General features: G+C 52.2%; 18 non-coding genes across 18 annotated transcripts; 12 read left to right on the forward strand and 6 right to left on the reverse strand.

Moving 5' to 3' along the window:
- Positions 1-203: 203 nt before the first annotated feature.
- TRNAE-CUC (transfer RNA glutamic acid (anticodon CUC)) lies at positions 204-275 on the forward strand. Its single transcript has one exon. It is a non-coding gene; the product is annotated as a tRNA-Glu (tRNA).
- Positions 276-1370: 1095 nt separating this feature from the next.
- Positions 1371-1453, reverse strand: TRNAL-UAA (transfer RNA leucine (anticodon UAA)). Its single transcript has one exon. It is a non-coding gene; the product is annotated as a tRNA-Leu (tRNA).
- A 243-nt stretch (positions 1454-1696) lies between these two features.
- On the forward strand, positions 1697-1768 carry TRNAE-UUC (transfer RNA glutamic acid (anticodon UUC)). The gene has a single exon. It is a non-coding gene; the product is annotated as a tRNA-Glu (tRNA).
- A 618-nt stretch (positions 1769-2386) lies between these two features.
- On the forward strand, positions 2387-2458 carry TRNAE-CUC (transfer RNA glutamic acid (anticodon CUC)). The gene has a single exon. It is a non-coding gene; the product is annotated as a tRNA-Glu (tRNA).
- Positions 2459-3560: 1102 nt separating this feature from the next.
- On the reverse strand, positions 3561-3643 carry TRNAL-UAA (transfer RNA leucine (anticodon UAA)). The gene has a single exon. It is a non-coding gene; the product is annotated as a tRNA-Leu (tRNA).
- Positions 3644-4584: 941 nt separating this feature from the next.
- On the forward strand, positions 4585-4656 carry TRNAE-CUC (transfer RNA glutamic acid (anticodon CUC)). The gene has a single exon. It is a non-coding gene; the product is annotated as a tRNA-Glu (tRNA).
- Positions 4657-5751: 1095 nt separating this feature from the next.
- Positions 5752-5834, reverse strand: TRNAL-UAA (transfer RNA leucine (anticodon UAA)). The gene has a single exon. It is a non-coding gene; the product is annotated as a tRNA-Leu (tRNA).
- Positions 5835-6077: 243 nt separating this feature from the next.
- Positions 6078-6149, forward strand: TRNAE-UUC (transfer RNA glutamic acid (anticodon UUC)). Its single transcript has one exon. It is a non-coding gene; the product is annotated as a tRNA-Glu (tRNA).
- Positions 6150-6767: 618 nt separating this feature from the next.
- Positions 6768-6839, forward strand: TRNAE-CUC (transfer RNA glutamic acid (anticodon CUC)). Its single transcript has one exon. It is a non-coding gene; the product is annotated as a tRNA-Glu (tRNA).
- A 1102-nt stretch (positions 6840-7941) lies between these two features.
- On the reverse strand, positions 7942-8024 carry TRNAL-UAA (transfer RNA leucine (anticodon UAA)). Its single transcript has one exon. It is a non-coding gene; the product is annotated as a tRNA-Leu (tRNA).
- Positions 8025-8267: 243 nt separating this feature from the next.
- On the forward strand, positions 8268-8339 carry TRNAE-UUC (transfer RNA glutamic acid (anticodon UUC)). The gene has a single exon. It is a non-coding gene; the product is annotated as a tRNA-Glu (tRNA).
- A 618-nt stretch (positions 8340-8957) lies between these two features.
- Positions 8958-9029, forward strand: TRNAE-CUC (transfer RNA glutamic acid (anticodon CUC)). The gene has a single exon. It is a non-coding gene; the product is annotated as a tRNA-Glu (tRNA).
- A 1095-nt stretch (positions 9030-10124) lies between these two features.
- On the reverse strand, positions 10125-10207 carry TRNAL-UAA (transfer RNA leucine (anticodon UAA)). Its single transcript has one exon. It is a non-coding gene; the product is annotated as a tRNA-Leu (tRNA).
- A 243-nt stretch (positions 10208-10450) lies between these two features.
- TRNAE-UUC (transfer RNA glutamic acid (anticodon UUC)) lies at positions 10451-10522 on the forward strand. Its single transcript has one exon. It is a non-coding gene; the product is annotated as a tRNA-Glu (tRNA).
- A 618-nt stretch (positions 10523-11140) lies between these two features.
- Positions 11141-11212, forward strand: TRNAE-CUC (transfer RNA glutamic acid (anticodon CUC)). Its single transcript has one exon. It is a non-coding gene; the product is annotated as a tRNA-Glu (tRNA).
- Positions 11213-12314: 1102 nt separating this feature from the next.
- On the reverse strand, positions 12315-12397 carry TRNAL-UAA (transfer RNA leucine (anticodon UAA)). The gene has a single exon. It is a non-coding gene; the product is annotated as a tRNA-Leu (tRNA).
- Positions 12398-12648: 251 nt separating this feature from the next.
- On the forward strand, positions 12649-12720 carry TRNAE-UUC (transfer RNA glutamic acid (anticodon UUC)). The gene has a single exon. It is a non-coding gene; the product is annotated as a tRNA-Glu (tRNA).
- Positions 12721-13338: 618 nt separating this feature from the next.
- Positions 13339-13410, forward strand: TRNAE-CUC (transfer RNA glutamic acid (anticodon CUC)). The gene has a single exon. It is a non-coding gene; the product is annotated as a tRNA-Glu (tRNA).
- The last annotated feature ends 699 nt before the right edge of the window (positions 13411-14109 follow it).

Raw genomic sequence — 14109 nt, forward strand, 5'->3', positions numbered from 1 at the left:
GGGGATCCTGATTGTGCAGGAATTCATCGGTTCAGTAGCAAGGGGGAGAGGATGGCCTGTGCCTGGAAGTGACAGACAGTCTGGTGGCATCATGAGGATTAAGTTCCGATTCATATTTGCTGTAGAATAAAATATGTTTTCAGCCCCCATGAGCTTTGTCACTCGGAGAGCAGTGTATGACCTTTTGCTGCACGGCTCTGGGCTCCCTGGTGGTCTAGTGGTCAGGATTCAGCGCTCTCACCGCCGCGGCCCGGGTTCGATTCCCGGTCAGGGAAAAGTCCCTCTTCTGACCTTGAAAGCTTTTCCTTCCCGTAGGTCAGGGCTTCTCAAAATGAAGTTGCTTTTCTGACTCACAATTTGCCTAGCATGACGCAGTATCGCTCCAAATATGATTTTCGCAAGGTTCCTTTAGAGCTGCTTCCCACGGTGGGAGGCAAGGCTCTTGAGCAAGTGAGATCCTGTATTCCGAGGCGCGCTTCCTTTTGTAGGCTTCTGACCCCATGGCCTGTGGCAGGTAGTCCTCCTTTGACTGGGCCGCAGGCTTTGTCTCCAAATGGCGTCCTGGACCCACTGCAACCCACCTGTTTGCTAAAACGGAAGTCTGCCTCTGGGTAAGAAAAAGCTGAGCTGCACGTACGGAAAGCGGCAGAGGCCAGAGGCGGGGAGGGTGTGGCAAGGGCTGCCTGATTTGCATAGTGACCTGTTGCATCTTGGGAATGTACAGGCTTTGGAGCTTAACAGGTACTGCAGGTGTCTGCCTGGCCTGAGAGATGCCTGTCTGGTGCTCCCCTCAGGACACACAGGCCTTCCATTCGAGCATGGAGGGTGAGGGACATGGGTCACCCTCATATACAGGGGTGTGGGCATGGGCAGGATAGGTTGTGGGGGACCCGTCAGGGCATTGCCCGTTTGGAAGCCCGTTCGGAAGGTGAGAGGAGGCGGGGCAGGAAACTCTGCTCAATTTCTTTCCCAGAGGCCTGTGGAGAACCCTTTGCACGTTTGAGCCAGCCGGGCCTGCATCAGCAGATCCTGCTCCACTGGGAAGGGAGAGCCTGTAGGCGTAAATCAAAAAAAGGGGAGAAATCTGCAAATTCTAGCGGCAGACCCATGTTGCCCAGGAAGCAATCAGTTTCTCCTGCTCCCTATAGTGGAAAAAGACATAGGAGGTGTATGTTCTCTAGGCAGGGGCTCTGTGTAGATGGCACTTCATTGCTCTGGGAAGCATCCATGCTGGTAGAAGAGTAGCAGCAGACTCCACACCTGAGGCTTGAATGGGGACCGTTGCGGAGGGGCAGTGGGAGGCCGAGGAGGGCGGAGGAAAATGCTTTTCAAAAGCATCTGCACGTTCCTACAAACCTGCTGAAAACCCATACCAGGAATGGGGCTCGAACCCATGCGGACAAACATCCATTGGATCTTAAGTCCAACGCCTTAACCACTCGGCCACCCTGGTGAGACCCAAGGATTTACTTTCTTCAACTCCCTTTTTATGCTTGCTGCTGTAGCACCAGCTGTCCAGCAAGAGGTGATTGCAGAGTTAAAAGGCGTTTGCAGGAGGTTAAAAGTAATTGCTTATAACAAACACACTGTGTGACACCTAACTTTCTCCCACTCGGACTTTACCGTTAATTTTTATATTGGAGTTAGCTTAGTCACAATAAGTGGGTGAGCAAGGCAGGCACACTAGAGCATCTACTCCCTGGTGGTCTAGTGGCTAGGATTCGGCGCTTTCACCGCCGCGGCCCGGGTTCGATTGCCGGTCAGGGAAGATCCCTCTAAAGCATAGATTGCTTAATTTGTCTGTGTATCTTTTTTAAAAGAAGGTCTTTTAAAAGGCACCCATCCCAATAGATGAAAGCGGAGGAATGGGGCTTGTTCTCCTGTGCCCCAGGTTGCTTTGCCCCCATTGACCTAAGCCACCTTTGTGCGCACGCAGTCCCCCACCCAGTCAGGTGCTCTATGTTGGCGTGAAGTGCAGTACCAGCTCAACAGAAAGGTAAATTGCTGGAAAACCCTGCTGTGATGCATACATATACTTTGGAGCACTCTTCTCCTTTGCACTCTTGAATCGCTTAAGCGCAATGTATTCTTCCAGCAAGCTGAATAACGAGATAGGTGAGAGAAGGTGTACCAGCTGTCTGTGCGCCATCAGCAGCCACTAGGTGTCCCTCTTGTGTTTTCCCGGGGATCCTGATTGTGCAGGAATTCATCGGTTCAGTAGCAAGGGGGAGAGGATGGCCTGTGCCTGGAAGTGACAGGCAGTCTGGTGGCATCATGAGGATTAAGTTCCGATTCATATTTGCTGTAGAATAAAATATGTTTTCAGCCCCCATGAGCTTTGTCACTCGGAGAGCAGTGTATGAACTTTTGCTGCATGGCTCTGGGCTCCCTGGTGGTCTAGTGGTTAGGATTCGGCGCTCTCACCGCCGCGGCCTGGGTTCGATTCCCGGTCAGGGAAAAGTCCCTCTTCTGACCTTGAAAGCTTTTCCTTCCCGTAGGTCAGGGCTTCTCAAAATGAAGTTGCTTTTCTGACTCACAATTTGCCTAGCATGACGCAGTATCGCTCAAAATATGATTTTTGCAAGGTTCCTTTAGAGCTGCTTCCCATGGTGGGAGGCAAGGCTCTTGAGCAAGTGAGATCCTGTATTCCGAGGCGCGCTTCCTTTTGTAGGCTTCTGACCCCATGGCCTGTGGCAGGTAGTCCTCCTTTGACTGGGCCGCAGGCTTTGTCTCCAAATGGCGTCCTGGACCTACTGCAACCCACCTGTTTGCTAAAACGGAAGTCTGCCTCTGGGTAAGAAAAAGCTGAGCTGCACGTACGGAAAGCGGCAGAGGCCAGAGGCGGGGAGGGTGTGGCAAGGGCTGCCTGATTTGCATAGTGACCTGTTGCATCTTGGGAATGTACAGGCTTTGGAGCTTAACAGGTACTGCAGGTGTCTGCCTGGCCTGAGAGATGCCTGTCTGGTGCTCCCCTCAGGACACACAGGCCTTCCATTCGAGCATGGAGGGTGAGGGACATGGGTCACCCTCATATACAGGGGTGTGGGCATGGGCAGGATAGGTTGTGGGGGACCCGTCAGGGCATTGCCCGTTTGGAAGCCCGTTGGGAAGGCGAGAGGAGACGGGGCAGGAAACTCTGCTCAATTTCTTTCTCAGAGGCCTGTGGAGAACGCTTTGCACGTTTGAGCCAGCCGGGCCTGCATCAGCAGATCCTGCTCCACTGGGAAGGGTGAGCCTGTAGGCGTAAAAAGGGGAGAAATCTGCAAGAGCCGGGTTAACAAATTCTAGCGGCAGACCCATGTTGCCCAGGAAGCAATCAGTTTCTCCTGCTCCCTATAGTGGAAAGAGACATAGGAGGTGTATTTCTCTAGGCAGGGGCTCTGTGTAGATGGCACTTCATTGCTCTGGGAAGCATCCATGCTGGTAGAAGAGTAGCAGCAGACCCCACTCCTGAGGCTTGAATGGGGACCGTTGGGGAGGGGCAGTGGGAGGCGGAGGAGGGCAGAGGAAAATGTTTTTCAAAAGCATCTGCATGTTCCTACAAACCTGCTGAAAACCCATACCAGGAATGGGGCTCGAACCCATGCGGACAAACGTCCATTGGATCTTAAGTCCAACGCCTTAACCACTCGGCCACCCTGGTGAGACCCAAGGATTTACTTTCTTCAACTCCCTTTTTATGCTTGCTGCTGTAGCACCGGCTGTCCAGCAAGAGGTGATTGCAGAGTTAAAAGGGTAAAAGGCTTTTGCAGGAGGTTAAAAGTAATTGCTTATAACAAACACACTGTGTGACACCTAACTTTCTCCCACTCGGACTTTACCGTTAATTTTTATATTGGAGTTAGCTTAGTCACAATAATGGGGTGAGCAAGGCAGGCACGCTAGAGCATCTACTCCCTGGTGGTCTAGTGGCTAGGATTCAGCGCTTTCACCGCCGCGGCCTGGGTTTGATTCCCGGTCAGGGAAGATCCCTCTAAAGCATGGATTGCTTAAGTTGTCTGTGTATCTTTTTTAAAAGAAGGTCTTTAGAAAGGCACCCCTCCCAATAGATACAAGCAGAGGAATGGGGCTTGTTCTCCTGTACCCCAGGTTGCTTTACCCCCATTGACCTAAGCCACCTTTGTGCGCACGCAGTCCCCCACCCAGTCAGGTGCTCTATGTTGGCGGGAAGTGCAGTACCAGCTCAACAGAAAGGTAAATTGCTGGAAAACCTTGCTGTGATGCATACATCTACTTTTGAGCACTCTTCTCCTTTGCACTCTTGAATCGCTTAAGCGCGATGTATTCTTCCAGCAAGCTGAATAACAAGATAGGTGAGAGAAGGTGTACCAGCTGTCTGTGCGCCATCAGCAGCCACTAGGTGCCCCTCTTGTGTTTTCCTGGGGATCCTGATTGTGCAGGAATTCATCGGTTCAGTAGCAAGGGGGAGAGGATGGCCTGTGCCTGGAAGTGACAGACAGTCTGGTGGCATCATGAGGATTAAGTTCCGATTCATATTTGCTGTAGAATAAAATATGTTTTCAGCCCCCATGAGCTTTGTCACTCGGAGAGCAGTGTATGACCTTTTGCTGCACGGCTCTGGGCTCCCTGGTGGTCTAGTGGTTAGGATTCAGCGCTCTCACCGCCGCGGCCCGAGTTCGATTCCCGGTCAGGGAAAAGTCCCTCTTCTGACCTTGAAAGCTTTTCCTTCCCGTAGGTCAGGGCTTCTCAAAATGAAGTTGCTTTTCTGACTCACAATTTGCCTAGCATGACGCAGTATCGCTCCAAATATGATTTTCGCAAGGTTCCTTTAGAGCTGCTTCCCACGGTGGGAGGCAAGGCTCTTGAGCAAGTGAGATCCTGTATTCCGAGGCGCGCTTCCTTTTGTAGGCTTCTGACCCCATGGCCTGTGGCAGGTAGTCCTCCTTTGACTGGGCCGCAGGCTTTGTCTCCAAATGGCGTCCTGGACCCACTGCAACCCACCTGTTTGCTAAAACGGAAGTCTGCCTCTGGGTAAGAAAAAGCTGAGCTGCACGTACGGAAAGCGGCAGAGGCCAGAGGCGGGGAGGGTGTGGCAAGGGCTGCCTGATTTGCATAGTGACCTGTTGCATCTTGGGAATGTACAGGCTTTGGAGCTTAACAGGTACTGCAGGTGTCTGCCTGGCCTGAGAGATGCCTGTCTGGTGCTCCCCTCAGGACACACAGGCCTTCCATTCGAGCATGGAGGGTGAGGGACATGGGTCACCCTCATATACAGGGGTGTGGGCATGGGCAGGATAGGTTGTGGGGGACCCGTCAGGGCATTGCCCGTTTGGAAGCCCGTTGGGAAGGCGAGAGGAGACGGGGCAGGAAACTCTGCTCAATTTCTTTCCCAGAGGCCTGTGGAGAACCCTTTGCACGTTTGAGCCAGCCGGGCCTGCATCAGCAGATCCTGCTCCACTGGGAAGGGAGAGCCTGTAGGCGTAAATCAAAAAAAGGGGAGAAATCTGCAAATTCTAGCGGCAGACCCATGTTGCCCAGGAAGCAATCAGTTTCTCCTGCTCCCTATAGTGGAAAAAGACATAGGAGGTGTATGTTCTCTAGGCAGGGGCTCTGTGTAGATGGCACTTCATTGCTCTGGGAAGCATCCATGCTGGTAGAAGAGTAGCAGCAGACTCCACACCTGAGGCTTGAATGGGGACCGTTGCGGAGGGGCAGTGGGAGGCCGAGGAGGGCGGAGGAAAATGCTTTTCAAAAGCATCTGCACGTTCCTACAAACCTGCTGAAAACCCATACCAGGAATGGGGCTCGAACCCATGCGGACAAACATCCATTGGATCTTAAGTCCAACGCCTTAACCACTCGGCCACCCTGGTGAGACCCAAGGATTTACTTTCTTCAACTCCCTTTTTATGCTTGCTGCTGTAGCACCAGCTGTCCAGCAAGAGGTGATTGCAGAGTTAAAAGGCTTTTGCAGGAGGTTAAAAGTAATTGCTTATAACAAACACACTGTGTGACACCTAACTTTCTCCCACTCGGACTTTACCGTTAATTTTTATATTGGAGTTAGCTTAGTCACAATAAGTGGGTGAGCAAGGCAGGCACACTAGAGCATCTACTCCCTGGTGGTCTAGTGGCTAGGATTCGGCGCTTTCACCGCCGCGGCCCGGGTTCGATTCCCGGTCAGGGAAGATCCCTCTAAAGCATAGATTGCTTAATTTGTCTGTGTATCTTTTTTAAAAGAAGGTCTTTAAAAAGGCACCCCTCCCAATAGATGAAAGCGGAGGAATGGGGCTTGTTCTCCTGTGCCCCAGGTTGCTTTGCCCCCATTGACTTAAGCCACCTTTGTGCGCACGCAGTCCCCCACCCAGTCAGGTGCTCTATGTTGGCGTGAAGTGCAGTACCAGCTCAACAGAAAGGTAAATTGCTGGAAAACCCTGCTGTGATGCATACATCTACTTTGGAGCACTCTTCTCCTTTGCACTCTTGAATCGCTTAAGTGCAATGTATTCTTCCAGCAAGCTGAATAACGAGATAGGTGAGAGAAGGTGTACCAGCTGTCTGTGCGCCATCAGCAGCCACTAGGTGTCCCTCTTGTGTTTTCCCGGGGATCCTGATTGTGCAGGAATTCATCGGTTCAGTAGCAAGGGGGAGAGGATGGCCTGTGCCTGGAAGTGACAGGCAGTCTGGTGGCATCATGAGGATTAAGTTCCGATTCATATTTGCTGTAGAATAAAATATGTTTTCAGCCCCCATGAGCTTTGTCACTCGGAGAGCAGTGTATGAACTTTTGCTGCATGGCTCTGGGCTCCCTGGTGGTCTAGTGGTTAGGATTCGGCGCTCTCACCGCCGCAGCCTGGGGTCGATTCCCGGTCAGGGAAAAGTCCCTCTTCTGACCTTGAAAGCTTTTCCTTCCCGTAGGTCAGGGCTTCTCAAAATGAAGTTGCTTTTCTGACTCACAATTTGCCTAGCATGACGCAGTATCGCTCAAAATATGATTTTTGCAAGGTTCCTTTAGAGCTGCTTCCCATGGTGGGAGGCAAGGCTCTTGAGCAAGTGAGATCCTGTATTCCGAGGCGCGCTTCCTTTTGTAGGCTTCTGACCCCATGGCCTGTGGCAGGTAGTCCTCCTTTGACTGGGCCGCAGGCTTTGTCTCCAAATGGCGTCCTGGACCCACTGCAACCCACCTGTTTGCTAAAACGGAAGTCTGCCTCTGGGTAAGAAAAAGCTGAGCTGCACGTACGGAAAGCGGCAGAGGCCAGAGGCGGGGAGGGTGTGGCAAGGGCTGCCTGATTTGCATAGTGACCTGTTGCATCTTGGGAATATACAGGCTTTGGAGCTTAACAGGTACTGCAGGTGTCTGCCTGGCCTGAGAGATGCCTGTCTGGTGCTCCCCTCAGGACACACAGGCCTTCCATTCGAGCATGGAGGGTGAGGGACATGGGTCACCCTCATATACAGGGGTGTGGGCATGGGCAGGATAGGTTGTGGGGGACCCGTCAGGGCATTGCCCGTTTGGAAGCCCGTTGGGAAGGCGAGAGGAGACGGGGCAGGAAACTCTGCTCAATTTCTTTCCCAGAGGCCTGTGGAGAACGCTTTGCACGTTTGAGCCAGCCGGGCCTGCATCAGCAGATCCTGCTCCACTGGGAAGGGTGAGCCTGTAGGCGTAAAAAGGGGAGAAATCTGCAAGAGCCGGGTTAACAAATTCTAGCGGCAGACCCATGTTGCCCAGGAAGCAATCAGTTTCTCCTGCTCCCTATAGTGGAAAGAGACATAGGAGGTGTATTTCTCTAGGCAGGGGCTCTGTGTAGATGGCACTTCATTGCTCTGGGAAGCATCCATGCTGGTAGAAGAGTAGCAGCAGACCCCACTCCTGAGGCTTGAATGGGGACCGTTGGGGAGGGGCAGTGGGAGGCGGAGGAGGGCAGAGGAAAATGTTTTTCAAAAGCATCTGCATGTTCCTACAAACCTGCTGAAAACCCATACCAGGAATGGGGCTCGAACCCATGCGGACAAACGTCCATTGGATCTTAAGTCCAACGCCTTAACCACTCGGCCACCCTGGTGAGACCCAAGGATTTACTTTCTTCAACTCCCTTTTTATGTTTGCTGCTGTAGCACCGGCTGTCCAGAAAGAGGTGATTGAAGAGTTAAAAGGCTTTTGCAGGAGGTTAAAAGTAATTGCTTATAACAAACACACTGTGTGACACCTAACTTTCTCTCACTCGGACTTTACCGTTAATCTTTATATTGGAGTTAGCTTAGTCACAATAATGGGGTGAGCAAGGCAGGCACACTAGAGCATCTCCTCCCTGGTGGTCTAGTGGCTAGGATTCGGCGCTTTCACCGCCGCGGCCTGGGTTTGATTCCCGGTCAGGGAAGATCCCTCTAAAGCATGGATTGCTTAAGTTGTCTGTGTATCTTTTTTAAAAGAAGGTCTTTAGAAAGGCACCCCTCCCAATAGATACAAGCAGAGGAATGGGGCTTGTTCTCCTGTACCCCAGGTTGCTTTACCCCCATTGACCTAAGCCACCTTTGTGCGCACGCAGTCCCCCACCCAGTCAGGTGCTCTATGTTGGCGGGAAGTGCAGTACCAGCTCAACAGAAAGGTAAATTGCTGGAAAACCTTGCTGTGATGCATACATCTACTTTTGAGCACTCTTCTCCTTTGCACTCTTGAATCGCTTAAGCGCAATGTATTCTTCCAGCAAGCTGAATAACAAGATAGGTGAGAGAAGGTGTACCAGCTGTCTGTGCGCCATCAGCAGCCACTAGGTGCCCCTCTTGTGTTTTCCCGGGGATCCTGATTGTGCAGGAATTCATCGGTTCAGTAGCAAGGGGGAGAGGATGGCCTGTGCCTGGAAGTGACAGACAGTCTGGTGGCATCATGAGGATTAAGTTCCGATTCAAATTTGCTGTAGAATAAAATATGTTTTCAGCCCCCATGAGCTTTGTCACTCGGAGAGCAGTGTATGACCTTTTGCTGCTCGGCTCTGGGCTCCCTGGTGGTCTAGTGGTTAGGATTCAGCGCTCTCACCGCCGCGGCCCGGGTTCGATTCCCGGTCAGGGAAAAGTCCCTCTTCTGACCTTGAAAGCTTTTCCTTCCCGTAGGTCAGGGCTTCTCAAAATGAAGTTGCTTTTCTGACTCACAATTTGCCTAGCATGGCGCAGTTTCGCTCCAAATATGATTTTCGCAAGGTTCCTTTAGAGCTGCTTCCCACGGTGGGAGGCAAGGCTCTTGAGCAAGTGAGATCCTGTATTCCGAGGCGCGCTTCCTTTTGTAGGCTTCTGACCCCATGGCCTGTGGCAGGTAGTCCTCCTTTGACTGGGCCGCAGGCTTTGTCTCCAAATGGCGTCCTGGACCCACTGCAACCCACCTGTTTGCTAAAACGGAAGTCTGCCTCTGGGTAAGAAAAAGCTGAGCTGCACGTACGGAAAGCGGCAGAGGCCAGAGGCGGGGAGGGTGTGGCAAGGGCTGCCTGATTTGCATAGTGACCTGTTGCATCTTGGGAATGTACAGGCTTTGGAGCTTAACAGGTACTGCAGGTGTCTGCCTGGCCTGAGAGATGCCTGTCTGGTGCTCCCCTCAGGACACACAGGCCTTCCATTCGAGCATGGAGGGTGAGGGACATGGGTCACCCTCATATACAGGGGTGTGGGCATGGGCAGGATAGGTTGTGGGGGACCCGTCAGGGCATTGCCCGTTTGGAAGCCCGTTCGGAAGGTGAGAGGAGGCGGGGCAGGAAACTCTGCTCAATTTCTTTCCCAGAGGCCTGTGGAGAACCCTTTGCACGTTTGAGCCAGCCGGGCCTGCATCAGCAGATCCTGCTCCACTGGGAAGGGAGAGCCTGTAGGCGTAAATCAAAAAAAGGGGAGAAATCTGCAAATTCTAGCGGCAGACCCATGTTGCCCAGGAAGCAATCAGTTTCTCCTGCTCCCTATAGTGGAAAAAGACATAGGAGGTGTATGTTCTCTAGGCAGGGGCTCTGTGTAGATGGCACTTCATTGCTCTGGGAAGCATCCATGCTGGTAGAAGAGTAGCAGCAGACTCCACACCTGAGGCTTGAATGGGGACCGTTGCGGAGGGGCAGTGGGAGGCCGAGGAGGGCGGAGGAAAATGCTTTTCAAAAGCATCTGCACGTTCCTACAAACCTGCTGAAAACCCATACCAGGAATGGGGCTCGAACCCATGCGGACAAACATCCATTGGATCTTAAGTCCAACGCCTTAACCACTCGGCCACCCTGGTGAGACCCAAGGATTTACTTTCTTCAACTCCCTTTTTATGCTTGCTGCTGTAGCACCAGCTGTCCAGCAAGAGGTGATTGCAGAGTTAAAAGGCTTTTGCAGGAGGTTAAAAGTAATTGCTTATAACAAACACACTGTGTGACACCTAACTTTCTCCCACTCGGACTTTACCGTTAATTTTTATATTGGAGTTAGCTTAGTCACAATAAGTGGGTGAGCAAGGCAGGCACACTAGAGCATCTACTCCCTGGTGGTCTAGTGGCTAGGATTCGGCGCTTTCACCGCCGCGGCCCGGGTTCGATTGCCGGTCAGGGAAGATCCCTCTAAAGCATAGATTGCTTAATTTGTCTGTGTATCTTTTTTAAAAGAAGGTCTTTTAAAAGGCACCCATCCCAATAGATGAAAGCGGAGGAATGGGGCTTGTTCTCCTGTGCCCCAGGTTGCTTTGCCCCCATTGACCTAAGCCACCTTTGTGCGCACGCAGTCCCCCACCCAGTCAGGTGCTCTATGTTGGCGTGAAGTGCAGTACCAGCTCAACAGAAAGGTAAATTGCTGGAAAACCCTGCTGTGATGCATACATATACTTTGGAGCACTCTTCTCCTTTGCACTCTTGAATCGCTTAAGCGCAATGTATTCTTCCAGCAAGCTGAATAACGAGATAGGTGAGAGAAGGTGTACCAGCTGTCTGTGCGCCATCAGCAGCCACTAGGTGTCCCTCTTGTGTTTTCCCGGGGATCCTGATTGTGCAGGAATTCATCGGTTCAGTAGCAAGGGGGAGAGGATGGCCTGTGCCTGGAAGTGACAGGCAGTCTGGTGGCATCATGAGGATTAAGTTCCGATTCATATTTGCTGTAGAATAAAATATGTTTTCAGCCCCCATGAGCTTTGTCACTCGGAGAGCAGTGTATGAACTTTTGCTGCATGGCTCTGGGCTCCCTGGTGGTCTAGTGGTTAGGATTCGGCGCTCTCACCGCCGCGGCCTGGGTTCGATTCCCGGTCAGGGAAAAGTCCCTCTTCTGACCTTGAAAGCTTTTCCTTCCCGTAGGTCAGGGCTTCTCAAAATGAAGTTGCTTTTCTGACTCACAATTTGCCTAGCATGACGCAGTATCGCTCAAAATATGATTTTTGCAAGGTTCCTTTAGAGCTGCTTCCCATGGTGGGAGGCAAGGCTCTTGAGCAAGTGAGATCCTGTATTCCGAGGCGCGCTTCCTTTTGTAGGCTTCTGACCCCATGGCCTGTGGCAGGTAGTCCTCCTTTGACTGGGCCGCAGGCTTTGTCTCCAAATGGCGTCCTGGACCTACTGCAACCCACCTGTTTGCTAAAACGGAAGTCTGCCTCTGGGTAAGAAAAAGCTGAGCTGCACGTACGGAAAGCGGCAGAGGCCAGAGGCGGGGAGGGTGTGGCAAGGGCTGCCTGATTTGCATAGTGACCTGTTGCATCTTGGGAATGTACAGGCTTTGGAGCTTAACAGGTACTGCAGGTGTCTGCCTGGCCTGAGAGATGCCTGTCTGGTGCTCCCCTCAGGACACACAGGCCTTCCATTCGAGCATGGAGGGTGAGGGACATGGGTCACCCTCATATACAGGGGTGTGGGCATGGGCAGGATAGGTTGTGGGGGACCCGTCAGGGCATTGCCCGTTTGGAAGCCCGTTGGGAAGGCGAGAGGAGACGGGGCAGGAAACTCTGCTCAATTTCTTTCTCAGAGGCCTGTGGAGAACGCTTTGCACGTTTGAGCCAGCCGGGCCTGCATCAGCAGATCCTGCTCCACTGGGAAGGGTGAGCCTGTAGGCGTAAAAAGGGGAGAAATCTGCAAGAGCCGGGTTAACAAATTCTAGCGGCAGACCCATGTTGCCCAGGAAGCAATCAGTTTCTCCTGCTCCCTATAGTGGAAAGAGACATAGGAGGTGTATTTCTCTAGGCAGGGGCTCTGTGTAGATGGCACTTCATTGCTCTGGGAAGCATCCATGCTGGTAGAAGAGTAGCAGCAGACCCCACTCCTGAGGCTTGAATGGGGACCGTTGGGGAGGGGCAGTGGGAGGCGGAGGAGGGCAGAGGAAAATGTTTTTCAAAAGCATCTGCATGTTCCTACAAACCTGCTGAAAACCCATACCAGGAATGGGGCTCGAACCCATGCGGACAAACGTCCATTGGATCTTAAGTCCAACGCCTTAACCACTCGGCCACCCTGGTGAGACCCAAGGATTTACTTTCTTCAACTCCCTTTTTATGCTTGCTGCTGTAGCACCGGCTGTCCAGCAAGAGGTGATTGCAGAGTTAAAAGGGTAAAAGGCTTTTGCAGGAGGTTAAAAGTAATTGCTTATAACAAACACACTGTGTGACACCTAACTTTCTCCCACTCGGACTTTACCGTTAATTTTTATATTGGAGTTAGCTTAGTCACAATAATGGGGTGAGCAAGGCAGGCACGCTAGAGCATCTACTCCCTGGTGGTCTAGTGGCTAGGATTCGGCGCTTTCACCGCCGCGGCCTGGGTTTGATTCCCGGTCAGGGAAGATCCCTCTAAAGCATGGATTGCTTAAGTTGTCTGTGTATCTTTTTTAAAAGAAGGTCTTTAGAAAGGCACCCCTCCCAATAGATACAAGCAGAGGAATGGGGCTTGTTCTCCTGTACCCCAGGTTGCTTTACCCCCATTGACCTAAGCCACCTTTGTGCGCACGCAGTCCCCCACCCAGTCAGGTGCTCTATGTTGGCGGGAAGTGCAGTACCAGCTCAACAGAAAGGTAAATTGCTGGAAAACCTTGCTGTGATGCATACATCTACTTTTGAGCACTCTTCTCCTTTGCACTCTTGAATCGCTTAAGCGCGATGTATTCTTCCAGCAAGCTGAATAACAAGATAGGTGAGAGAAGGTGTACCAGCTGTCTGTGCGCCATCAGCAGCCACTAGGTGCCCCTCTTGTGTTTTCCTGGGGATCCTGATTGTGCAGGAATTCATCGGTTCAGTAGCAAGGGGGAGAGGATGGCCTGTGCCTGGAAGTGACAGACAGTCTGGTGGCATCATGAGGATTAAGTTCCGATTCATATTTGCTGTAGAATAAAATATGTTTTCAGCCCCCATGAGCTTTGTCACTCGGAGAGCAGTGTATGACCTTTTGCTGCACGGCTCTGGGCTCCCTGGTGGTCTAGTGGTTAGGATTCAGCGCTCTCACCGCCGCGGCCCGAGTTCGATTCCCGGTCAGGGAAAAGTCCCTCTTCTGACCTTGAAAGCTTTTCCTTCCCGTAGGTCAGGGCTTCTCAAAATGAAGTTGCTTTTCTGACTCACAATTTGCCTAGCATGACGCAGTATCGCTCCAAATATGATTTTCGCAAGGTTCCTTTAGAGCTGCTTCCCACGGTGGGAGGCAAGGCTCTTGAGCAAGTGAGATCCTGTATTCCGAGGCGCGCTTCCTTTTGTAGGCTTCTGACCCCATGGCCTGTGGCAGGTAGTCCTCCTTTGACTGGGCCGCAGGCTTTGTCTCCAAATGGCGTCCTGGACCCACTGCAACCCACCTGTTTGCTAAAACGGAAGTCTGCCTCTGGGTAAGAAAAAGCTGAGCTGCACGTACGGAAAGCGGCAGAGGCCAGAGGCGGGGAGGGTGTGGCAAGGGCTGCCTGATTTGCATAGTGACCTGTTGCATCTTGGGAATGTACAGGCTTTGGAGCTTAACAGGTACTGCAGGTGTCTGCCTGGCCTGAGAGATGCCTGTCTGGTGCTCCCCTCAGGACACACAGGCCTTCCATTCGAGCATGGAGGGTGAGGGACATGGGTCACCCTCATATACAGGGGTGTGGGCATGGGCAGGATAGGTTGTGGGGGACCCGTCAGGGCATTGCCCGTTTGGAAGCCCGTTGGGAAGGCGAGAGGAGACGGGGCAGGAAACTCTGCTCAATTTCTTTCCCAGA

Source organism: Lissotriton vulgaris, chromosome 4_1, assembly GCF_964263255.1.
Source record: "Lissotriton vulgaris chromosome 4_1, aLisVul1.2, whole genome shotgun sequence".
Classification (NCBI taxonomy): Eukaryota; Metazoa; Chordata; class Amphibia; order Caudata; family Salamandridae; genus Lissotriton; species Lissotriton vulgaris.